The sequence below is a fragment of the Strix aluco genome, chromosome 12 (assembly GCF_031877795.1).
Source record: "Strix aluco isolate bStrAlu1 chromosome 12, bStrAlu1.hap1, whole genome shotgun sequence".
Lineage (NCBI taxonomy): Eukaryota > Metazoa > Chordata > Aves > Strigiformes > Strigidae > Strix > Strix aluco.
In genome coordinates this window covers 8,821,853-8,849,183 of record NC_133942.1, presented here as the reverse complement: position 1 = coordinate 8,849,183, position 27,331 = coordinate 8,821,853, and the positions used below count along the sequence as shown (strand labels likewise).

Genomic DNA, 27,331 nt, shown 5'->3' with positions numbered 1-27,331 from the left:
CTCCAAATCATTTCCTCACCTGGAAATTGCCAGGTCTCAGCATATGAACTTCCATCTCATTCAACAACTTGTAGATTTCTGGATGAACTCTGTGCTGTGCTCCTGCTCACTGCAGAGCCTGCTGACCTAACTGAGCTTTAGCCTAATAGTCAATAACAAAAAAGGTTGCACAAACACAGTACTGCCAGAATGCATTGACTTTCACTCACGTAATAGAAGAGATGTCACCCAGATTTATACACACAGTCTCCCCAAACACCAGGCACCCAACCGAGGCACTCACATCAAAACATTTCCTTAGCTCCTGCATAGCCACAGGAGACACAGGCACCCCCACCCTGACAGGGTGTTGGCCATTTCAAACTTGCATCAGTCAACCTTAGCTGCCTCTACCACCAATGAAGAAATACAGGGACCTCCAGAGAGCGATTCAGACCTTGTGTACATCTGAGGTTGAATCCTGGCATATAGTGAGCACCGTTGGTGACTCCTCCTTACATAACTGGGGGGAAAAAAAATAAATCCAGAAAACTTGAGAAAAATGGTATGAAAGACAGTCTTACAAAGCTACAGCTGTTACAGATTTCAGGCTCCCAACTTCACATTTGGGAATGGCTATATTTGAGCAGCATAAATAACAGTTATAATTAAGAGGCATCTTGTATCAATACAATTTTCTGTGTTTATTTTCCTTTTTTTCATAGCAGAGTGATGTTTTTCAAACTGCTTCAACACTTTAACTTCTACTTAATGCCAAACCCAGGAAAGGATGGGTAAGCATAATCTGACAAACCTTACCGTACTTCAAACCCATCTTCTCCAGCACATATCTTAGTTCAATTTTAGTTTTAACTAGAAGGTACAAAAATTCAGATTTAAATCTGAAATATACTCTTACCTGTATTTATGAAAAGAGGAGCTAGAAAAAGACAGGTTAATACTCATTTTGGGAGTATTCAGTCCAGTTCACCTAGACTGAATTCTCAATGTTATGCCTAATTATCTTGGTCTTTAAAAATTTTTTTTATGACCCATTTTAGATATGCTAGTTTCAGTGCTAACAGAAATGTTTACTGATGTTGACAGGCTTCTGGTGTTTTTTTCAATTTACATTAAACTACCCAGGAGGTCCTCTAATACTAACCACAGCCAGGAAGCCCCATTAACTTGACCGAACTATGCTTTCTATAGCTTGACACATCCTGCTTTTCATGTGGCTTTTGTTTTCTGTTGGCTTTGCCTTCTTCTCTGAGTCATTGCTGGCTATACTGTCATATAATCCCACACACTCATTCCTGCAGCTTCAACTTCAATAATCAGCCCATTACCATGTTGTATCCATGTTGTACCCATTTTTTACCTTAGCAAAATACTGATTGCTATCTGACCCTCCCATGCAGAATACCACACCTGCTCTTCAGCATGAGCCAGTTCCAGGCGATACTTCCAACGCCCTAAAAAAACCCCCTTGTGCATGATTGCTCCGTCACTTCATTCCTCTCTCTTCTTCGGATTCATTGTTTTATTCTCACTACAAAATTTATATTCCAAAACCAATCTTTGCTCTCTCTCCTACTTCTGCTACACTCAGGCAATTTTTTCATCCTGAAGAACTAGAGCAATCATTTCTGTGTCCCTCAAATTTCACCTATATATCCCTCATCTTTCACCTATATTGCATTCTCTGCTGAACTGAAGTATCCAGTCTTTAGGACCGCTAGACCTATTATTCTGTTCTGCATAACTGTTTGTAGCTTCGTGCAAAAACATCTGAATGCTTTCTCCTTTCTACCCTTTCTCAGGAACTTCATCAAGTGGTCAGAAAGACTGTAACCCTTTTCCTGTAATCCTCTGCCCTGTTGTACAGAAACAGATAATGACTTGATAACAGAGATATTTCCCAATTATTTGAAATATGCATTACTGTTAAAAGAGGGAGAAGGGAACTGGGGAGCTTTTAAAAAACTGTAATTTAGATTTACTCTCTCTCTTTGTCTGACATTTAGCTTCATAGTACACCCTCTGTACAGCTGTTATTTTCATGTCTCTGTTCAGGGCACTGCACGATAAAGATATTGCTTTTGCCTGGGAATCTTTGGGTGCTATTGAAACATACATGTTAAACAATACATCACATAACATTGCCTTGTTAGTGTTTACTTCTTTTTCCCTTCCCAACAACACCTCTATATGAAAAGCAAACTATTGCACAATTCTAGCTGAGATATCTGAGAAAAAAAATCAGGATTCTTTTTTCCCCTCGGGGTAGTGCATTACATGCTATTTATTTTATTATACTTTATAACTAATTTTGCTAGGTATGGTATATGGTAGATATGAAACATGACCAGCACAAAATAATTTTCTGCAGTTTATCATCTCATCTTTCACAGGAAGAAAATAAAACAAACAAAACCCTAATATTGATGTCAATGCAAGAATGGATCAATGGATCAAAGCCAAAACAGTCCCAAGAGGAAAGCAATAGTCTCTTTTCCTGTTAATGAACAGTCTGTTGTTGCAAATTCACGTAGGCTTTAATTTAATAAACACAAATGGATGAATGTGCTTACAGGATGTCACATCCCCTTTAGGCTTGAAATCACTGACATGGAAGAATTGTCACACTTCAGTGAATTGAGCGCTACTCCCTACCCTTTCAAACCTTATTCACGGTGGCAACACAGACATGAAAAAAGAAATTTAATTTTATAACTAATTCTTGTGTCTTTGCCGAGTTTGATTCTTTTGCATTGAAATGTGGATTTTAAAAGTTACATCCTGTTTTACCCGAATTAAAGATAAATTTGCTCAGTTTGACAAAAATTAAAAAAAGCTTAGCCTGAAAACAGAGTTTAAATTAAAATTAAAAAAATTAAAAGTTACAGTTGAAGCTCATTTGACCTCATGTCAATAACGTTCAGCCCCCACATAAAGCTTATTGCAAGTTTGGACACACTTGTTTAATAAATGCTCTTAGTTTCATCTAGAGGCTAAAACTTGTGATATACAATGAGCATTATATAGAGCAGTGCTTTTAATTCGCTCTGGAAAACAAGTAGTGATCACCAAAACCCAAAACCGCCATGCAGTAAAATCTGTATAAAACAGAAACTCAACAACTGTTTGTCCATTGCTACTCAAGCTCACAAGGGTTAATAATCCTTTTGTAAACACTACTTTCCTTTGCTGAACAGACAGACACTTACCTAGAAATAAAGGGAAAACAAGCGGGGTGCAAATTCCGGAGGCTCATCTCTCTGTGTATTCTTTTAAAATAGTTTGGTGGAGCAGAACTCAAACTACAATCTCTTGCACAGAATACACAAATATACAACAAATCTCTATCTAGAAATGCTTACATTTTATTAAAATAGCTTTAAAAGTATTAAAACAGGAACAGTTTAACACTATCTAACAAAAGCACACCTGGAGTGTCACATCACTCTTACACATTCTTGAATTTGAGCTCAGAAATAGGAAGTGACTTAAATTTAATCCAAGAGTCAATACAAGCTTCTGTTGTGGAGACTCTATTGACACAGAGCTCCAGTATAGCCTCCAGCAAGGGGTGCCTAACACAAACATGCATACTGCACGGCAAAGCTATATTGATGGATATCACAGGACTTTGTTCCTTCAGTACAAAACAATTACTGAGGCGTGCATTTTGTGGGAACAAATGTAATCCAGAGATCAATTCAGATTTCTCAAGGATTTTTTTTTAATCTATTTTACAGTTTGACTAATACTGGCTTGTTAACTTAGACATGTCTCAAAGTTTCTGTAACTGACAGGATTATGCTCCATGGGTGGTTTTGGTTTTGTTTTGGGGAGGGTTGGTTGGTTTTTTTCTTCCAGGAAAGCCTTTTCAAAATGCAACCAGAAAAGCTACACCTTCCCAAACACAAAGAAGTTGCTCTACCTCTTTGTCCTTTATTATTGCAAAGGATGTAGCTGGATATAACTAACTTCAAACAATGCTTCTTTTAATCTGCATTGACAAATTTGTCCATGTATTAATGCAAAACCAGACCTGTGACTTTGCAAAATTGCATCTAACTTAGCAAAGCTGGTAGTACACAGTCATCTAGCTGCAGACATGCATTTGCATCTTGCTGTTTTCTAGAACTGATATCAGAATTAGCTAGAAGAGGTGGAAACTGAAAAAGAAAAAAGGAAAAAAAGACTAAAAGTATACTCTAATGCTTCTGACATGGAACTCTGCCCTACAGAATTCATAAGAAATGTACAATGTACATAATTTCCAAATTTTGCTACACCTAGAGTTATAGGGAGGCGAAAGAAGCTGGAAGAATGTAGGATACCAGACAGTTCCACAGAATACACAGGCTACAACCTTCATACCATGCCAGTTTCATTAATTTAAAAGCCATCTTCAACATTTCAATGGAGTGATTACATGTCCCGCCAACCACATCAGTCATGTCACCCAGTAGCATATTATATTTTAGCTTAATTCCTTATAAATGTCTGGCTTCAAAGTGAGAAAAGGGGATCAAAAGCTCACCTGATGGGGTATATAAACTTCAAAAATGTCAAGACCCGTTTTTTGTCTAGAAAACAGCCCATGAGCCACAGCTTCATGCTTGTCTTTAGCCCTTGTGAGAAACGGTAAATTTTGCTGTTTACCACAAATGGTGGCAATAAAAAGGACCACAGAATGGACATTTGAAAAACAAACAAACAAAACCCCAGGCTGGCAAATTATGCAACTTATTGTTTGATATAGTTAATCCACAAGCTGTTCAGAAGTCTGAAGTGGGTAATTCATGTGGCAGAAGGTGATAAAAGACTTCTTCAAAAATGGACAAAACAGAACCTTGGCTACACTTGAAATGATAGCACACATTTCCTAAAGAAGGTGGAACCACTCAAAGGACGTATCATCAACTTGTTAACAATCTTATTCTAGCCATTAAACTCATTAAATCCTCAATACCATCTGAGATGAGCCTACCTATTGCTTTGATAAGAGATATAAGAATGGACTCAATCGGCGCATGGTGCAGAAAAAACCTTCACAGCGTCCTCTTGAACATTTTGATAGCACAAGAAGCCTGCAGAAATACTAGCTCAGTCGCAGAAGAAATACTTGCAGCCAGACTGATAATCTGTTTCTGAGGTCATCCAATTAGCTGGTTTGTAGGATCACACTAATAAAAATACATAGGTTCTCGTTCTAGAGTTAGATCAGTCAGGGCTAGTTGATGGATCCCTGTACCAAACTCTGCTGCACAGTTTAAACGTGCAAAGCCTCAGGTAAATCCTTTATTTCACTTGAGCAAACCAAGCAAGGAGTGTTTCTCCTGTCTGTTGTCATCTTTAAAGAAATCTCCTCACTCCTGAATTAGCATTGCAGAATACCACCATTTTGAGATATATACAGACCCAGTGCAGCTACAGACATATACATAATTGTTTTGGGACTGCTAAAAGCCATGTGTTCCCACAGCTGAAAATCTGAAAAATACAGAAATTACTACAAGTTTGCATTAATGAAAAATAGGTTGGATTCTTTCCACATAAACTCTAAGCTGTATCTCCAGCTGAGGGTGATAACTAACCAAAACAAAGCCACCGCCATATTACTGAAACTGGATCCCTCATGGTGCCTCTCTTTGCATTTCTGGAATCTGACTAGGCTTCAAGCTGAAGAACAAAAAAAGGCCATACTAAAGCTTGTTTACAACATCTTAGTGTGAATCAAAGAAGGTGGTACTGGAAATCTGATGGTAAAGCTCATGCTTTTAAGCTTTATAGTTTCATCCTGCAGATCCAATCTCAGATCAGCATCCAAATACTTGGGGGCTTATCCTAACTGAACCCTTATTTTCAGAATCCGCATCTTATCCTGCAACTTCTGGTGCCTTCTTGGTATTCTAAGAAGCCTTATCTCCAGGTGAAATTAAAAGGACAAAAGGATACTTTGTAGCTTGCAACATTAGGGCCCCATCAGATCACTCCCTGCTCACTAAGGCAGAATTAGAGCATATGTTTCCCAATGTTTTGAATCATTAATTATTTCTGCTACGTAAACCAGCTTCAACTAAAGGGACACTAGGATGTACCTAGTCCATATCTACTCATCAGGGATATGAAACACTGAAGTTCCAGTTCTGTTCTGAATCTGGTTTAGTAGCAGTAGCCCATGAGTCAGGGGTCTGGCTCTAAAGTCTTGACTGGAAATTGTCTCTCTGCACAGCGGTACATGTGATTACACAAAAAGCTTTGGCTTTTTCTCAAACAAATTCCCTAAGCCATCTTTCATTAAAAAACTGATCTGATCTGGTCTGATTTTGCACTGTTCTGTATCTAGCACAATAATTTTGTGCATGTGAACTAAACAACTACTAAAGAGCGTTAGGTAATGAATGTGTAAGGAGTATTTGTGATGGACAGATGTCTGCAACAATTTTTCTGGATTTCATTTAATGCATTTTTAAAGAAAATGGTAAAGAAAACTACACAAAAAGAATGCTAATCTAGTACCAGAATTTTCACATACAATTGTTAGGTACACAAATGATTACTCGTGCTAATAGTGAGGTGTAAACCCTCATACATATTTGGTTTTGCACTGCTGTCACTTACCCCATCTCGCATTTCAGTGAATATATGACAGAGGGGGAGGGGAGCTGCATTACAATGAGCAAAGCCTTTAGTTTTGCTCTCCCCACTTACTGTATTTAGTACTGTACGACTTCTGGAGATATTTAAATCCATACAAAACGCAGGATGTGCCCTCTCCACAGCAGTGGGTCAGAGATCTTTCAGACACAGGCTTAGGTGGTATTTTGAGTTTTTTGTAAACATGGCCGGTTTTGGGCCCATTAGTCTGTGCCCTCCTGAAATGACTTGCTGTGAAGGATTCCATGTGCACCACAGAGGTACTTCGGCTGCTCATGGTGACTGACATTTTCTACACAAGCCCGGAGTGAGAGCAAGCTAAGCAGGCTATGTTTATCAGGTGCCTGTGTGAACAGTGGAGGAGCTGGGCTGCTGCTGGAAATGAAATGTTGTTAGCTGCACCCTGGCTAGTACAAACTTCATGGTCTCTTCTGAACTTCCTGTGACCCTCTGGGTTATGACTGACAGTTAAAGGAACACTGAGCTATTGAAACACAGACCTACTTACCTTTCCCATATCTGCTGATTCTTTTTCTTTTAAGCAGTTTTTCCTGTAAACTGAAGTGTCTTCTATCTAGACTGACTTGACAAAGTTGATGATGCCTAGTATTTTGGTTAACTATATTTCTAAAAAAGCAGTTTTCACATATGTATTTTACTACAAATATTGTACAGAAAAATAAGTTGCAATGTTCTAGATAGGCAAAGCAAGGTACAGTGAAATTAAGGGTCTTTTCTAGGGATACCTATGAAAATTGGCATAATCCTTTCTTATACCAGCCACAATCCTTATTTTCAAAATAAGCTTTTCAAATACTAGCAAATACTAACTACTCACCAAATATGTATAAAAATATACCATTATTAACATTTACTTCAGATTTATCCACGCACGTACCACATGTTTGCCACAATCCTGCCTGTACAAATCAGCAATTCAGTTGAATGAGGTTGAACTAAATAACTTTGGAGTTTAAGGTTTAAGAAGAACAAGTAATACAAAACAAAACCTCAGTCTGCAATCCAATCACTGTGTGGCCACATGCTGTTGACTATTTCATCGTTGGAAGAGCCTGCTGCTTCCATGAGGTGAATACTGAGTACAGTAACTCCAAGTTAATGTGGCAAGGCCTAAATGCAGTTTGGCAAAACAGAGCTATTAATTTTACTGATCAGGTTCTGTACTCTGCTCAGCACGTTTACCAATACTCAAACGGCATGAAGTCAGTAACTGACAGCTTAGTGCATTAAATACAGCTGCTCTGTAACACCAAGTCATCCATTTATCCTTTAAGTGCACTTCTTCATGCAGTCAGCACCACTGCCAAGTGTACTAAGGAGAATTCACACTTTGCTACAGTTCAGTAAGCTGAACTCCAGAGCTACTGGTAACTTGGCTGCGGTGTCAAGTCACAGTTACATAACCCGCTGAGCTGAACGCCTCCCCAGAGCTGGGAGGCAAGTGCGCAAAGGCAAAAAGAAGCAGGAACCCACATTTCAAAGGCGCTATGGTTCTGAATATTACAAAACCAGACTTTCTAATCTTCTAACGGACTGTAGATTTTGTAGAAGTTTGCCTCTTTCTTTTCCCAGGGTAGAACTTTGTGCAGTTTGAATCTACACAAAGCAGTGAAGTGAATTAATCTCAGCCACTTGCATATACACTCTAGGTTGTAGTCTGAAGACAAATGATACTGAGCACTATTACCTTCATTCCTCAACTAAACTTAATGAGCAGGTGTGTATGAATTAAAGGATTGTTGCAAGACCAACTCACTGACATCTGGATCACTGATGGGAGCCTTGAATGGTAAAAAGGAAAAGTCTTTCACCTAAAGTCTCTAACATGATTGAAGAAATGAAATTAAATGATAGCTTTAGTTCTAGCACAATGGTAGTTTTTTGCTACAGTTCACCAATCACTTCAAGAAGGAGAGCAACATATAACAGATGACCAAATATCTCTCAGATGACCCCACCAAAGACTATTTTGTCCAGACACCCTCAAATTCTACTATGGGACAAAGTCAGGTCCTGAGCCAGTATAAGTGAACTGCTGCAAGCAGAATCCTATTAATTTATTCCAGTTCGAGATCTGGCCCTATGAATGCTTGACACCAAAACAGTTCAAAAATAACAAAAATTAAACCTCACTCTCTCTTCCCAAAACTGTCTCAGATGGTAGGGATTTTGGTAGCGCCACCTAAATGCTAGATTTAAGATAAGCAATCTATTTCATACCACAGATAGTTTGCAGTGTTACAAAATTCTGTCACTATTAGTCTGGGTTACTATTTAAGTAACTATAAGAAAAGAAGGGGTGGACAAGGGGAAGGAAAATCAGTACCTCAAAAATCCAGCATCTCACAATCTGTTTCTCGTACCCAAATTAATGCTGTTAGGCCTTATTCAGACTTCACAGAGTAAGGGCAAGATTTGAGATTCTTCTATTGAAGGATGATGAAGTCTAAAAATTAAAACATTTTTCTGGAGATAGAAGCTTTATAAATAGCTTTGCAAAACACTGATGACAGCCTTGTCCACTATACTAATTTATATTGTTTTGAAAGCTACAAAAGTAAATGCAATTCCGTATCAGGATGAAATATTCCATTTTTTTTAAATTCGGGAAAGGTATGGATACTGTTAGGTGACTAAATGAAAAAAATAAAGCAACTAGTTTAATTAGAGGAGAGGTACTTTTTTTCTGCCAATTAGGTGGTGGTCAAAACCTTCAACATCATGATTTTATTTAACAGTGACCTCAGCTGCAAAGCCCACAAATCACTGTAGGAGCTATCTTAATAATTTTAAGTAAAAAGCCCTCAAATTTTAACCTCAGTCCATCATCAAATCTGACCTTTAAAGCTGAAGTAGAAGAGGTAACTTATTTTACTTCTCATCTCTTTTGATCAAAACCAGAAACAGGTACTGTGAAGACCATGGGAAGTTATCTTCAGGGAGGAGTGGCAGTGGTGGGCTGTGGTGTTGGGGTTTTTTTTGCTTTTGTTTGTTTTGTCTACATAAAGAGAAGTCTGGAAAATCTGTAAGAGACTGTTCCCAATAGAGGATTCCAGTCCAAAAAAGATGAGCTTCTGTGTTTTTGGGTGTCTTTTCAAAATTTCAAACTAACTGAGGCCCTAGTAACTCATAACTTGTGCCAGTTAAAAGTCTGGACAGCTGCATGAAAAGGAGTAAGTAGGCAAAAAACAGTATACCTGAAAAATGGTCTTGAGACATTACAGTAATAAAAGGTAGCAAATATAGATTACTATAGAGGATGGGGGCTAACTTTTATCTCATGGTGAGGAAACACTGAAAACAAAATAAGTCACATGGTAGCTTTAAGGAGACAGGTTTGATCTCTTAGGTTAGACGACAAAAACAGTTCTGAACAACTGGATGTTGTCCTAGATGCACTGAAGACCCTGTACAGGACAGAATGAATCATAAAGAAAACAGTAATAATTAAAATGCAGCTCCACAAAGAACTGAGTACCTCTCCATATGATGAAAAATGAAATGGAACAACTTGATAGGATCTGCCATATAGATCACTCCAGATTAGCAAGGATGTTGTTAATTCTGCAAATTACTTAATTCATGGTTAGGACAGTAATTAATACTGTTCTTGTTATATTTCTGTATGTCTAAGAGCATGGAGAAATTTTAGAGAGCATATCTGAAATTCTGAACCAGTAGTAAACTGTCTCCAGCTGCATATATGTAAGGAGCTAATAGCAATGTACATCTTGCTAAAGGATCTAATAGATGTGCAACACTAAATTATGACATTTGAAGGGGAGAGGGTAATGGCGTGGGTTTTGCAACCAACACAATCTTTCAACTTCCTCAGTATTTCAACTCTGTTGAAAATAGGAAGGGAATTTACAGTATTTCTTTCAAGTGGTAAATACTTTAAATAAATGAAAAAGTAAATACAGTGGCGATTTGGATTTTATCTGAAAAATCACTAAGGCATAAAGAAGTCAAAGCAGTGCATGCAAATACTGAGACAACCTTATATTATCCTCTCTCTCTCACAAACACACCTAGATGTAACACGCGTCTATAATAAAAGAAGCATCCTTAGCCCTTCTATTGGGAGGCTTCTGTAGGAACATTCAGAAGATTCCTTGGTAACCTTCACAAATCCTTTGAGACTGAGCGAAAAAGCTTAAATTCTTCAGTTCTGCCTGGAAGTTCCAGTTAGTGTCAAGCAAATTACACAGTTAACAGGGAATATCAATTTGTGCATCTGTGTAAGTACTAACAACCCTACGCTCCTTTTTAATAGTTTTGTGAACAGTCACTGAGGTCCTGCTGTCTGCTCCTATATTTTGTCTTTCCTGCCTGCGCTGTTCAGAAACACTCAGAAGCAGTATAGTAGGACTCTCAGTGACTAATACTATGTGATGCAAAAGCACGAGAGGCTCTTCCTAAAAACACTCACAAGTAGAGTTCACCCATCTTACCTGCTGCAATCACAAGAACAATATGGCATTACGCTAAACTGTAATGAGCTTACAAGCCCCAGGAAAGTGATTTGCAGTATGACAGGGCTGAGAGATAAACAGTGTCACCAACTTGGAGGAATATTTGGACATCAGAGAAGCATAAAACAAATGAATTAATAACTGGAAAACGAAAGGCCTATTCTTTTAAAGCTGAATACTGAAGCATAAACCTATGTAGTACTGTCAAAAGCAAAGTAAAAGGCTGTAAAAGCTAAACAGGTAAAATGCACAAAATGGATCACCTGGATTACACATAAACATCAGATTTATGGAAATACTATTTATCAGAGTACTGTGAAGACAAAGTCCTAAGTAAAAATGTCAAGACTCCTGGGCTTACCAAGAGAGGTTCCTAGCAACCTCCTAGGAAGTAAAACTGAGGTTGTTCAGGGCTCACAGGATACAAGGAGGCAGAAAAGCATGCTCTGAGCTCCCACTGCCCAGCAACGTCCTCTGCATATCTCAGCCCAAATGCCAGCTGGCCCTTTTGGAAAATTTCAACATACATTTCTTTCAGGTGATCTGTTCTGCCTCTACAGAGTCCTTTAAACTTGATTGCCTAAGCATGCACAGAGACACCTGAAATTCTGGGTGTTGGCTTGTATGTTTAAAAATGACTTACAGCTTCCCATCTCTGAATATAAACACCACAGCCTGAAGTCTTCAATTATACATTAACAAACATTGTGCTCCAAAAACCATAAATTGTTGTGGGTTTCACTGCCTAAAACCATTAGACTCATTGCATCTTACTTGGCAGTAATACTGGGGAAGTTGGATACTAGTCTCTCAAACTCACCTGTCCACAGCATCAAAAGTAGAGAGGCATGTTTGGTTGTATCCAACACAGCTTTTCATGTCAATATTCTAATGTAACTGATTCTCTTCATAAATTTATCTAGCTGCATAAACAGAGAATAGAAAATATGAAAATAGAGGCCATACTTAGACAACAGAAGTGAGCCAATATTTGTGGAATATATTTAGCTTATAGAATAAAAGGTATCATTGTTAGTGGTTTTTCATTTTAATTACAGAAAATAGCAACGTACTATACCAGTGCTGCAAGGCAATCTGCCAAGAGAACTAACTAAATGTATGAAAATACTTTTACTGAAATAACTTATGCTGAATTAAACGTTTTGCCGCTTTATTTGATTTGGCTTACTGATCATTTAACTGTCACCAAAATCTGAACTTAAGAAGTGGCAATGTTTAATGACAATAAGACACTGTAGATCATGTGTTAATGCTGATTAATGCACTTCCCAAGCGTGCTGGAAGCATTTGGCTTGCCTTGTACCTTACACTGTGCACCCAAGGCATGCATTCATCAGCACTACTGCTCAGTCTGTCATGTCTTATTGCTGAAGTAGCGCACCATTCTCAGTATGTTTGCTTTGAGCCTGCCTCAGTCAATTTACATTACACTGCCCACCCAAACCCACATTTTTGAGGTTCACCCAGCTCTTGATGATCAGGGGCCTGTATGTTTAATAACATTTTGCTCTGCCAGTCTAATTAACTCCGGCACTGTATCTGCAGTCAGATAAAATGCTCATTTCACACCACATTAATTTTTATCAGCTGAACATTAAGCAACACAAAGCTATCTATGCTTGGTTTAATTTACATACTGACAGAGCTACAAAGCATTACTGCACTGACTGCAAAGCAAATAAGTAGAACTGGCATCAAACATGGCTCCTTCAAAATGAAATATTGATTTGCAAGACTGGCATCCCAAAGTGAGAAAGAGGAAAAGAAAAAGAGAATGAGAAATTACTTTCCCCTGTCAGCACTAAAAAAAAAAAATACACATTTTGTAGCCAGTACTTCTTTAAATGTTATAACTTGAGATGGGTATTAAAATTAAAATTTATTCTTTGATTGGCCAAGAAAAGTTAGAGGTGATGGTAACATTTCTCATGACTCAGAAAAAGAAAAAGGGGGTGGGGGGACAACTGTGTTAGAGAAGACATCTTAAAAGATTTTCCTGCTCTCTTCACTGGGCTAAATGTCCTCTTTTTGTGGACTATGCAGTCCTCTTTTTGTGGACTATGGCTGTAAATCAAATTTGAAGGTAGGATGTATGTAAGACCCTGGTATTCTAGTACATGAATAAAAATACAGAAGAAAAGTTCTGGGAGCCTGGGATTTTATTCAGACTCTAGTGGTGCCCCTTCAGTGCTATTTAAAAGCATCTGTGACCCCACAGTACCCAGAATAAGTGTTCATCTGAGTTAATCTGAACACATAAAAGTTGGCCATGTAGATCAATCAATTCCCAGCTTTTCCAGAATGTTGCACCACAGTAGTCAGGCGAAGACCACAGCTCCAAAAAGAACAATATCCTGCCTTCTGCTCAACTGTCCAAAGTCCAATCTTTACTACAGCTAATTATGAATTGCACACCATTTAAGTGCTACAGTATACACCCTCCTTTGGGCTTTATCTAGTCTTCAGTTTGAAGTTAAAACAAAGAATTAGGCAAGTCCAACTGGGCTGCACTGCACAAATCTCACAGAGGTTGAGCAAATGAGCAAAATTAATAAACTAGTGCTTTTCCACTTCTGCCTGTAGATTAATGTAATCTTTCAAATCTTGGACCTAGTACTATTAAGTGTATGAGTGAACTTTTAATACTTTTTTCCCAGTTCCTCAGCCATTCTAAACATTAAGCTATGAAGGTTTCCGCTCACAAACGTGCATGAGGTCATCAGCACAAGCAACTCCCATGTAAGCAGGCAAGGAAGAAAACTCATAGATCCTAGAGGAAGACTGAATAACTTATGTTCAGTGTTCCTTTCCTGAAGGAAAAATCCTGAAAAACATTTTGTAAAATTTCATGAGCTTTCTTGAGTGATTTGATAAAGAGCTAGAATTTAGGTCCCGTTCAGCTGCACGGTTTTCTGGCTGCTCTGCCCTGAAAAACTGCTGTTGGCATTCATACAGTTAAAAGCCTCTATGACATTTGAAATTTTCCCTGTCCCTGTCTCAACAGCCTCCTGTGCTTCCCTGCTCCTACCTCCAAGTGGGTAGAAGAGTAAATCTACACTGGACTGGGCAATCATGGAATTGTTCCCCGAGGAAATTGGCTACTGCTGTGAAATCTTTCTTTGCTGTTGAAGTCACCTTTATGAGGAGCTCTTTTCTCTTCAAAGAGCAAATATAGTTAATAACCTCCTACCTAGAAGCACTAGCATTCAGCTTGACTGGTAAGTGAAAAAAAATTTCAAAACAGGACATGGTATTACAGCTATTTCTCTTGACTGCAGTGCAGTTTATTATTGTATTCCAGCTATTTTGGGAAACAAGTCAACTTAAAATGTCATATTAATTATTTACAAAATACTGACATAAATGAAATGAAGATTTGACTGAAATAACAGTTCAGTGACTAACTCTGCCTTCTTAATGAACATAACAGGGAACTACCGAATAATTTTCTGCTTACTCTACCACAATCTTTGCTTCTCCTCCTTTCCCTGCAAAACAGACACCAAAAAAACCTCAGGCTGAGACATCTCTGAGTCTTGGATGGGTCAAAAATCCTAATCAAATCTAGATTCTGTCTTCAGATAACGTTGGAGAACTGTTTGGTTTATCTCTATAGAACATTCCTTCAACATATGTTACAGTTAGTGTCTCAGGGCACACTCACTTTATTTTCAGCTGTGCTTTGAAATATGAGAAGCAAAATAGCCCCAGAATACCATTCTAACTGAAATCAGTCATTGTTTCGGAGTAACTACAATACAAAGAGTATTGACCCTTTCTGACTTCCTTGTCGGATTAGTAGCAGGCAGTTTTCTAAAACATTAAGTCAGTCGGAGCCCAAAGGATAACATGACTTCTACTTCAAGGTAACTGGAATAAAGAAAAGAGAAGAGAGGCTGATTAATTAGATCTGTACAGTGAACTAATTTGCATCCCTATTCTCACTGGTTTTCTAAAAAGAGAATCAACGTGTGTTTGTGCCTCACATCTTCTGGTTCTTCCCCACATTAAAAATGACAGGTTTTGTAGGTGAAAAAAATAATTTTCCTATAAAAAGGTACTATTTCCTATTGGGACACAAATGATTTTTACTGAAGTAAAATTTCCTTCATCACTAGTGCGTTTGGAATAAGAAGCATGGAAATTTGTTCTCGGAGTTCTTCCAAGAACTTGCAGGACTTCCAGCACTGCTGTTACAGAAAATTTGAGAGGTTAATCTGAATTATTTCATGCATCCTGCCACTGCGTCATCTGTCATGCCACCACTTCCGCACAGCAGACAGAACAGTATAACCCTTCCTTGCAACTTAAGCCTCACCTTGTGCCTAAGATGGGTACCTGGTGGTACAGACATGATGTACTTGTGCACCATCCCACCAACACCTCCTCTCTTTTCAAGCCGCAAAAAGAATATCCATAATGACTCTCCCTAGAGAACAGCAGGGCAAGTAAGGGGATAGATCAAGGAATCTTTGCCTTGTTTCTATCTTTCTAGCACACAAAGATGCAGAAAACAGTGCGTCACCAGACTGAATTTTCCATTCAAGACTGCTGACTGAAATGATAGGTCTCACAGCTGCACAGTAACACCGTGTACTATGTTGGAGGAGATCCCTCTCAATCCATTCACGTTGCTGTTTTAAATCACGTTTTTACAGCAGTGAAATTTTACTAGTAATCCCAGATGCTTTACTGGAATATTTTGGAGGTCCAAAGATCCTCATAAATTTCTCTTAGCATCTAAGATTGCACTAACTCATTTGAACTGAAGTGCCTCTGATACTTTAAAATAAATCTTGCTTTGTGGCTTGGAAAGATCTGGGCAAATATTAGCCAGTTAATTCCCCTTTGACTTCCTGCCTCAAAAAGCGATATGAGGCCTTGCCAGGGTTATCAAACCAAACTTTAACTCTGCTTCCAATCAGCCTGAAATGCAGAGATGAGAAGAGTTGTGTTATGGTCCACATTGCACCGTTTGTACAACAGCATACTAATTGAATCCCTTTTCGTGTGGGTTTTTTTTTTGTTTCACTAGCCAAAAAGCTGGTTTTCAAACTAAGACTAGATGTGCCATGAACTGCTGACTTGTACCCTAGGCACATTTTCCCCCATTTTGTATAACACTGGTTTTTATAAGATTATTTTCTGCCTTCCCCAGCATGGCAGAACCTAACTTATCTATCCGTAAATACTTCATCTTAAAATGAACAGATTCCTTTTCAGCACCCCATTCTATCCAACTTACTTTCCCTAGACTCTGCTTTTGCCAGCATTTTGTGTATGCTGTGTCTTTTGATAACTCAAATAAGTAGTTTATTGCTATGCAGGCTTCAGGAGTGAAACGTCCCTGGCTGAGGGGGAGCAAGTATCGGTCTTGACAGTTTGGATGCTGCTTCCTTTCTCAAAGATGACTTTTTTGACAGCACCAGAAAGCTTTGTCTGTTTTCAAACTCTAAGATATGACAGGGACTCAGAATGCAGGATAAGACAGACCATGCCAGGTCAGTGTTTTTGTCTACACAAGCTTATGGTCTCTTTGAATTTATAAACTAGCAGAGGAAAAGATGCTGGGGAAAAGGAAGGGGAAGAGTATCTCAAATTCTTGCAATAGGTATGCTTTCCACAGCCAAACCCTGATGTATTCAAGAGGAACCACATAGCCTTTGTTAAGCTATACATCCCATGCTTAATTGAGAAATGATTCTTAATAAGGCCTGGAGAGCTACAGGTCTCTCTATCTCTCAAACGGGAAACAATCATATCTCACGGCAACTCATTACGTATTCTTTTTGTACCATGAGTTGTTTTAAAACCGTGAAATTAGTTCTGGCAGAGTGTACAGAGAAACACCCATGAGATGAGACTGAACGAGTTATGTAAGATTTCCACACATTCCTCACGAATGTTAACTCTTCATGGCTAGAAGTCAGCCTTTTTAGATGAAAAAATATTCAAGTAGCGTATAAAGGAAACATGGCTTCTTTTCTTCTCTCTCTGACATTCTGTGTATACAACATCTCTGTGCTTATGCTTGGCATTGCTTCTCCATTGTTTCTTCTGATGCTTAGATAGTTACCATGAAATATGACTGTTACCAATTAAAGAAGTTTACAGTATCTATAAATTAGTTGAGCTGGAGCTGGTGGTGCTGACAAGTAAATTGATCTTTCTGTGTGGTATACTGAAAACTTATCAAAATGTATCAGATCCATTAATATATGTAATGTCATATGAGAACACAACGGCCAGGGAAAAAGATCAATGCGATGATCTGCCTGATGGGTTGAACTCTAGCCTAGATACCTTGGACTCTCCAGCAGGGATCACAAGTCTTTCCAAAGCCTGTAGCCACTGTAAGTGAGCTTTTAGCCTCTCTAGGAAGAATATTAGCCTTTGAATATTATCATGCACACTTTTTTGTAGATGCTAGGGTTAGTGAATTGAAGGCCTTTAAAGCTGGAATTCTTCTATTGTCCTGCTCAGCCTAGACTGGTACAATGACAGCCGGGGTCAGGTTAATGGTATAGCTCAACAACTACACATTGGGAGCTGGGAAGAGATTCCTTGTGCTCTCCTGCAAGCAGGACAGAGGGTCAGGAAACTAAGCTAAAACTTTTGTTCAGCTTTGGGAGCTATGAATGGGGTCAGGATGGAGCTGCAGCTCAAGGCACATTTAAGACGGGATCTTTTGCCATTCTCCTTTTACAATGAGGCTCCAGCCCATTGCTGACTAAACCGACAAGCCTGCCCAAGATACACACAGTTTTCAAAGAGACAGAGGGAAGAATTCATGAGACTGAGTGTCAGGACGCAGTAGAGTCTGTAATAAAAGCACATACTGCAAAATCAACCTTCTTGAATTGCAGGTACAATCATAATTGCTCAGGGTATGAAAAAAAAGAAAAAAATCACACAAAACTTTCAGTGAAAGCTTTAATTCGTTAAATTCATGTTGAAAAGACTTTGTGTGAAAACCTCACTGCTTGCTAGGCCTTTAGGAGTGCAATCTACTGAATGAACTGCCTTTGCAGAGTTGCTGGAAAACAGGCTAATTCTTTAGAAATGCAGCTCCTTTTACTTTTTGTAGTTTAACAAGAAATTCAAATTCTCTGACAAAAACATAGTGGAATAAATGAAAAATACATAGCGGAATAAATGAAAAAACCAAACCCCAAACCAGAACAGAATCAATATATTAGCTAGATTCAGTAGCTAAATACATTGTTAAATAAATAGAAGGAATTATATTGCAGATACACAGCAGAAGCATATTGCATTAGGTGACCACCACTTTTGAAAAAAACCTTCCATGTTACATACATCTCAAACCCTGAAATATCTTAAGTTCTGAGGATAGAAATGGTCTCATTTAAGGCCACATGAAGTTAATGAAAGAAAACCAGAAAATTTCCTTTTTAATTGCTAACAATCTTCTGTTGACATGCTCTGCTACATACATAATGAACAATAAAAATCAGAGGCTTCCTGTTAACCAATGGCTGTTAAAGTTCTGAACGTTATACAAATTGCAAGAAGAAAAAAGTCTCATTGGCTTGTTCTAAAACTGAATGAGGCCATTAAAAGAGGAAACAATTTTAGCTGCTTAAATATTTCTCAAAGCAAATAGGAACCTGGAGTTCAGCAAAACTGTAGTACTGTTTCCAAAAGTCTTATTTTCCTCTCTTTAAATGTTCTGGAAAATTGCTCTGAATATGATGCCAAAATGTAAAACTGAAAAACACAAAGGATATTAGGACTGTCTGAATTACAGATGTCTCTAAAGACTAATGGCATAAAGATGTGAAACAGACTGACCTTAAATGTCCTTACTCTCAACCTGTTTAAAGGTCTTGTGTTTGTTTCCTATAGTTTACTTTTATACTGGGGTTGACTGGAAATGATGATAACCATTCATAAAAATCTCATAAAAAGAATCTAAAATTGCCCCTTCATGCAACTGAGCCCACTGCATATGTTGCAAATGGGTGAGATTTCTAAAATCCTTGCCAACTTTTCTCTACAAGGTATGGCATTTGAGAGGAACATGTGACCAACAGGCACATACAAATCAATATCCTCAGTGGAATATGAGAGCTGGTTGCAACATGTCAGTGTCTTCCCGCAGCCACTAAAATTTAAAGAACCATCCAGTGGCAGCTGATAAAAACATAAACCAAAAAAACCCTACTACAACAAACACTTCTGCTGATAAAAAAAGAAAGAGACAGAAAATCTTTCAGGATGTCCTTCCTTGTTTGCTACTGCAGACACTTTCCATATGAGAGGACATAAGGAGTGAAGACAGATAAAGACTTCCAGTGGTGTAATTCAGCTTTAAAGTTACAAAAGAACAGAACAGCCCATAGCTCTCAGAGCTATTGCGTGCTACCTTTATAAAATTCCTGGTATTCTATTGCCTGTTGGCCCGAACAATGTTGGTTTTATTTTGTTTAATGGAAGGGTTATCACTGAAGTTAGTAGAAAACCAAGGCAATTGGTTGTCATTGTTTTAATAGCAAAGTAAAAAAATTGTCTTTACAATTACATAATCTATTCATTCTCTCTTTTGTTGTCCATTCCAGAGGAGACCCATACAGTTTACTTCTGAATGCAGTGATGTGCATTGCTAGAAATTTATCTCTTTTTTGTTCCAACCAATACCTAGTGTTTTAAAGGTATCCCCGACTTGATGCTTCAGAGTACCTTTCTGCACGCCAACAAAACTATGCAAGGACAGAAATTCAACCTCTGCCCCCTGAACCTTTAGGAGTGGAAAGGAAGCTATATACCACTATAGTCTGACTCACTTCAGTAAAACTTTTTGATACTTCTTTCCAACTGACGGTGAACTGAGACCGCAGCTCTGAATGTACGGTATACATGACTGAATGCATAACATAGACAGTTCTTCCTCAAACTGCAAAAGGACAATGTAGGATATGACACTCTTAAAAGCTGGTCTGAGTCATTAGGAATGTGTTCTGCAGCTCTGGGGAACATGCCCTGGCTCCATGACCAGCCACAGGATGCCTTGCTCTTGCCTCACTGCTGCTTTCACATTGGTAAAACGGAGATGAGACTGAAGAGTCAAATCTTCCAACACTTTAGGAAAATGTGAGGTTTAAACTAATCTCTAATTGAAAAAAGTAGTAAAATTGACCAGCAATCCCCTTCTCCCTGCCATTTGAGCTTCTCTGTGAGTTTTCGTCTGTATATGTATTCTGGGGACAGGTGGGAGCATGAAGAGACTACTTGCAGTCAAGTAAAAGGTTTTGGCAGAAAATGCATGTTGTCTGGCTGTGAAAACCAAGACATGGTTTGAATTGTGATTTCATCCCGATTATGATTACTTCAACATAATCTACAGCCTAACATGCAAGTGAGGCTGTCCAGCTCACGAGATTCAGACCTACTGATTTATCCTAATATAACTAAACTCTACCTCCAACAGCCAAGAGGACACCTACCACCAAATAATTTACTTCATTGCTCAGAGTTACATTGACAGCAACTCAAAGATATCTCACTCCCAAATAAGCAACAGGATCTTCAGTTGTAAATGACCAGCTATTTGTTAGCCCAATACAACATCTAGTATTATAACTTATGAAAGTAAATGCAAGACCCTCCCGTGTCAAAAAAAAAAAAAATCCAACAAAAAACCCCCCAAAAAACCCACAAAAAACCCAACCAAAACCCCCCAGAAAACTGTGTAATACTAAAGAAGAAGAGTAAGCGACTTAGGAAGTAAAAGACAAAATAATTCTATATTCCATATGACTTCCACCTTTTTATGGTAGAAGGCCAAAGTAAACCATAGCACTTTCTAATACTGAGAGTGGAAAGCAGCATAATTCATTTACCTTCACTTGCACAAGTATTTCAGCTATGAGCTTTATGGTTCTTCTCTCTAAAGAGCCTGGGGTACAGCCAATGCATCTTTAATATGCATTTTGGTTGGTGAAATACTGCTTGGAACACTTCCCTTTTTCTTAGAAAAGTCAAAGCTGTCAGAAGTCTAAATTTTCTGCTCTTTCTTTCTCTATTTTTAAGGCACTTAAGAAAAGGAAACACCCATCATCAAGTTGAACATAGTGCCTAACTCATCATATGTTTTTATAACTTCATCTTCCCCAACCAAATTAATGCAAGTGACCAGAAGCAAACACACAAGACTTTCCATGTTAATAGGATATTTTCAAGCAGCAACTTCAAGTAATGAAAAGTTAAATGTGAAAAATAAATTGCTTAAACCCCATCCAGTTTTACAAACAATTTAGTTATATTTTTATAGTGATGTCAAAAGGCCAATCACCATACCAATTCTGTAGACCTTCATATTCAGTTTTCAAAGAAATGATGGCTAGAATTTCTGAATAGGGCAAAAATCTTTCTTCGATGCTTAACTCTAAAGTTATGTCTTAATAAAGAGCTGAAGAGTTTTGACTGAAATTTAAAAAATCAAAGCAAGGAAAAAATGGAAAAACCCCTCCCTCTCTGTACTGATTTCAGTAAAGTCAGAAGTAACCGAAATCACTGCTTCTCTAATGGAAAATGCCAACTGACTAGTTAGTGATAAAGCTTTATCTGCAAATACATCAACCCAAGCTACAAACCAAGCAATGCTCTTACTGCCCAATAGCTTCAGAAGAATACTACTACCATGGCAAGTGAGAATATTAGAACTTCACCATTATTCCATGCAGCCCTATTTCTTGACAAACCAGATGAGTCAATTTTTAAAGTTTAAAGTTTAAGAAAAATGTATCATTAAAATTATTAAAATCAATGTTTTCTGTATTTCTATACAAAAAGCTCAGCGTATTAAATCTAGTGGCCAAGAATTTGGTTATCTTTCAATATAAAGCAGGAAGTGTGAATTCAGCTAATTTTACCTCTTATATTTAATATTCCCTTTCCTGTTATTGCATTTAACTAACGCTATGCGAGCTCTCTTGTATTTATCAGTGTCTCAATGCTGCGTTTTAGAAAATGCAAATGTATGAAATAAAATCCAATAAAGAAAGAAAAAAATGCACCTAAGTCAATATTGACTAAACCTACCTTATTAATACTAAAAAGGGCATGTTTCAGTATTATTTTTGAAAGCAGATATAATATTTAAATGAAAATTTATTTGTTAATATGCCCATTTTTATAGCTTTACAAAGCATTCACTGGAATTACTTAGGCAATAAGTAATAACTACAATGTCAGCTGCATGCCTGTGTTAAATCCAATATGCAAACAGTTTGAAAGTAAGAAAATGAATTAGATATCAGAGTTACATAATAGTTACACAGTCTTCCCCCCTCTTTACATGCATTCCTCCTGCATTCTACTTATGGTTACATGGTTTAATCTGGAGAGGAACTGACGTCTGTTACATATTTCTAGATAGCATGCAGAAATACAAGCAGGGTGAGAGCTGTTAAACCTCCCATTTCCTCCTAGATTCTAGACTGTGGTTAGGGCACTGATCTGACTTCCATTGCTACAGTTGCAAGTCTCTTAAAATCATTACTTATTGTAATTGCTGTGATGGAGACCCTAACATTATGAATGAAAGTATTCAGAAGAAAGGCTGCTGCAGTTGAGACAGTATAGTTTTGAGTACAGTCTGTCCTTTTTCTCTTTGGGCTTCTGTATGTATCAAATATTTTCATGTACACAGCCTCCTAATCCTTACTCAGGATACTCATGACACCTATTAAAGAGCAGTGAACACTACAGTCTTCACAATGGCTAAATTCTTCTGTGTAGATCGTTATCTTGCACCTGAATATATTAGTGGTTTCACACTTCTTTCTACCTCTAGAATTTCCCCTCATTTGGGGGCATAAGATTCTTTCTTTCTTTCCCTGCACTTTTTAAATATTCTCCAGCATATAGTTGTATGTTGTGTAGTTGCATAGTTGTCGTACAGTTTTGTATCTCTATGAACCATGTCCCTAAGTTATTCTTTCACTTATGGTTTTTTACAGAAATAGTTTCCCAGCTGTGAAAATATCAGAGGTTTAGTTAACTAATAAATACTTCAGGAATTTACTTTGGATATTGATGATCCTTTCATTAAACTGGAATATAGATGGACAGCATTCCTCCTTATGATAAAACATGTTCTGGCCATGTTTCCTAGAGATTTAGACATAGTACACAAAAATCTTAGTCATTAGTTATAAAATTATTTATAAGGAACGTATTCCGACATGTGAGACTTGTTCAGAAAACTACTTTTCTTTATAGGAAGTCAGAAGAAGCCTGACAGCAATCTAATCAAAACATGCAAATGAGGTCAACTTTCTTGAAGGGTTGTAGGATTTCTCCAGAGAAATTTACAGAATGTCCTGGCACAGAGGTATTTTCTTAAGTCACTGCCTTTGTCTTCTGTGGTTCTATACCATTCTATAAGGTCTCCTTGTCAGTTTGTACTCTCTGCTGGGTACAGATGCCCCAGCTGGGGAGACACTTCATTTTTAATTTAATTCTGAACACCTCAAAGGATGGTGAGCTTCAGGAAGCAATGGAATTACAGAATCTTACATTTAGCCTTCCAAAATAATAATAATCTGATAAATAATAATTTATTCAACACTGTTTTCTTCCACTGACGATTACACTCTTCACTGCAGTTCACACAGAAACTGACCTTGCACGCAGACTGAGATAAGAATAAAATAAAGTCTCCCTGTTTTCTGGACTCTGTTCCTTCTCTTAGCTGTCTGTACCATCCCTTTCCACGGCATTTGGTGAGCGACTGATGAGCTGAAGAAGCTGTTAAGATCCATGTGTGTGCAATGAGCATTAAGCCATTTTTATAGAAGCCAGATTGACTTGGCTGAGAATTAGAATGAGCATTAGAGAAACCCTGCCTAACAACCAAAGGAGGTGGTTCTGATAATACAAACAAACACCACCAGCATCCTGCCTTTGCAATAGTTTATAGCAGTGATATGTTAACATGGAAGATGAAAAATACGTCAGGTTCTCTTCAGCATTGTAAAAGCACACACATCCACGGATTATACAGAAAAGCTTGCCTGTAGTATCAAATCACCATATTTTGGTTTCCCATAGTTTGACAAAATGCATTAACATATTACAGTCTTCCTGCAGCTTGCATTTATGGTAAACTATCTGATTAACTTCTATTTTTCTCATATTATATACAGCTTCCTGCTTATCATGTCTCTACTGAAATTGCAATGAGGAACTCCAGCACCCAGCAATTTGTTCAAAAGCACACATAAGCATCTCTCCACATATTGCACTTAACAGTACCATGGAGCTTGGTCTCTCTGATTAAGAAAAGCACTAAAGGGACATCAGCATAAGCAGAACAACAATACTATCCCAGCCTACTAAAGTACAGGGGATGAGATTTTCAGAAAGGCATATAAGACGAGTACTGCGATTTCTATAAAATGGTGACTGATTAAACACACAAACTGAAACATGCCAATTTGGAAAAGAGACTGAGTGCTCAAGGCACAGGATTCAAGACTGGCATATAAAAGGCCCTAGTCCAGTGATTAATTATTTACACAAAGTGGAAGAGCTGCAATGGGACAGCCTGAGAGGGCTCTAATGCAGAACAGCGCATTGACTGTTGGTCCAGAGTTCCCCCAACTACTAAAACAGGCAGTTCTAATCCCTAATCTCATTGAAGCAGGTCTGAGCCTTGAATCTGAATGGCTTTGGCAACCAGATAATGAACTCATAAAAAGAAATCCACTCTGCATCCAGATAAAACACAGAATTTTGTACCACTCACACATTAACAGGGTCAGAACTATCCATTCACACTAAAAGAACTGGAGAGCTTCAGAGACGGACAAACCCATTCTTTTTTTATATTTAAAGACGTGACAGTCAATGTCCAAATCTGGCGGTATGTCTACAAAGAGAAGGCTCTTCCTGCAAACCTTGGTGCATGTTTCTTCATGCATATCTTTGCACACACTAGTACTTCATAACTAGTCTGTCTCCCACATACACCAAAGCAAGATCAAAGCAAAACTCATCTAACTGTATGTACTAAAAAAGTTACTTGTTACTCTACTCCCATATTAATGTGCATAAAACATTAAACTTGAAACTATACATATCACCAGAATTTAAGAAAAAACAACAACCTCTTAAAATCATACCTGTAAAAAAGGTATCTCAGTAAATATGATCTAATGAAGACATTGTTACAATTATTATATCAGATATTATCATAGCTGGATTATTGAAATATAAATAATCAGTGAGGAAATGTAATGGCACCAATCCTGTTTGATTATTTTGTAGAAAAATAACTAATAGTGATTCTGATGCATTTTTAAGAGTTCTGTTCACTAAACGTAATTTAGTGAGTAGTTTTTTCCTGGAATTGCCTAAATACTATATTTATCCCTTTGTTTTCTTATTACTTTGTATTGCTTACTTGGTCTTAAAGGTGTTCCTGTAATTCTTACAGAAAGTATAAACTCCTGTCCACCCCTCAATTCACATACAAACCTGAAGAGGCAAAATTTATCTCCATAAACAAAGCTGTAATGATCCTGATGCCTAAACAGTTACAAAGCAGATGCTTAATATTCCAAATTGTGCAACTCAAATAGTGCCTGACAAGTAGAAATAACAGCAGAATACTGATCGTGACATGAGGACCACCTGGAGATTTGTTTAATTCCCCCCGCCCTCCCCAAACTCTCAAGAGGAAAACTAGGAAAGGAATTCTCTGTAGACTTCTATTAGGAGGCTAAGTAGTGCAAACTCCCAGCTATAGTGGTGCAAATTATAACCCAGATTAGCGAGGGCTCTGGTTCGTTAACTCTAACAATGCTGACCTGGACACAATCAGCACGCAGGTTTTCTAAACCCTGAACCAGCTACATGTTCCAAAACAGGGTTTTTTTGTTGCATTATATTGAAAGGAAAAAAAGTGGCTTCTATTTTTAACAACTCTTGATACTAAACCTCATTTGACAGAAATGCCAAAGGGAGAGTTAACACGGAGTAGGATTTTTCTCTTTCCCTTACTCCTGCTCCCCATTGAGAAGGGTGTAATTGATTGAAAACTGCCTGATACTTTGCTGGCTTGGAGATGATAACTTTTAGAAAAACAGTATCATCTTTTCTTCACATTATACTGCAAGCATAGGCACTACTCTTCACTTGAATGTAAGTCATTTAACCCTTACGATGTTTTTGATCCACAGATCAAACAGCATTCATTACAGATGAATTCATTACAACCTGCAATTCTCTCAGGTTTTACTGTATCATCATCCTTGCTTTATAATGGAAAAGTGATTAAGTGACTCCCCAGTACCAGACAACATGCCAGTGGCTTTGCAAGTACCAACACCCATGAATCTGGAAGTACAGGCTCTCTCTATAACCATCATTCCACTCTCTCAAACAATGGGCCACAGTCTCTGGCCTCATAAAACCAGAAGTTAACACATCTCCATGGAGTCAGATTCACATCATGTAAGTACAATCGGAATCAGACACAAAATATTTAATTAGATTTTGGATGTGGGTTTTTTAGCCCACAGTGATTTAGTACAACTGAGTCACTCATCCATTATAAAAAGAATAATACTAACTTCTTATTAATAGTACAGATTAGAGGTAGTTGAGATGAAAGCTGGGGCGGGGGGGAGGGGAGAGGTTTGTTTGATTCTTATACAATTCTGCTTTTTTCACTGGAGCCATGCCAGCATGAATGCAAACAGAACCAAGCCCAGGCTAGAAAACCCAAAGCCTAGGCATTCATTACTACAAGATCTGGGCTACCTGGCCTCAACCATTAAAGCATTTATACAAACCAATTATAAACAGCCCCACTAAATTCAAGGAACTAGTCAACTAGTCAGTCCGTTTTAAGAGCTGAAGATGAAATGGCACTTATTGCTTAATTGACCTTAAAAGCCAGCTCACAATCCTCAATTTATAATGTAAAAACAAAAACGAGCTAAAAAAACAATAACAAAGCTGTGCAAGGACTACAACTGCAATGGCCTTTCTGCATCTCCAGATGCTGGCTAATAAATCTCAGCTAGCTAAAGTAAATAACCACAAAAGCAAAGCACATTTGATCCTGACTATATTGAATTAGGAATTTCCATTGTGATAACAAATCAAGTTTTATCAGTTATCCCACTAGA

At 37.9% G+C, this 27,331-nt stretch overlaps 1 protein-coding gene across 2 annotated transcripts in view; it reads right to left on the bottom strand.

The window, feature by feature from the left end:
• RORA (RAR related orphan receptor A) overlaps nucleotides 1-27,331 on the bottom strand; it is a 383,361-nt gene that overhangs the window by 165,033 nt on the left and 190,997 nt on the right. The gene's annotated exons all lie outside the window — the stretch shown is intronic.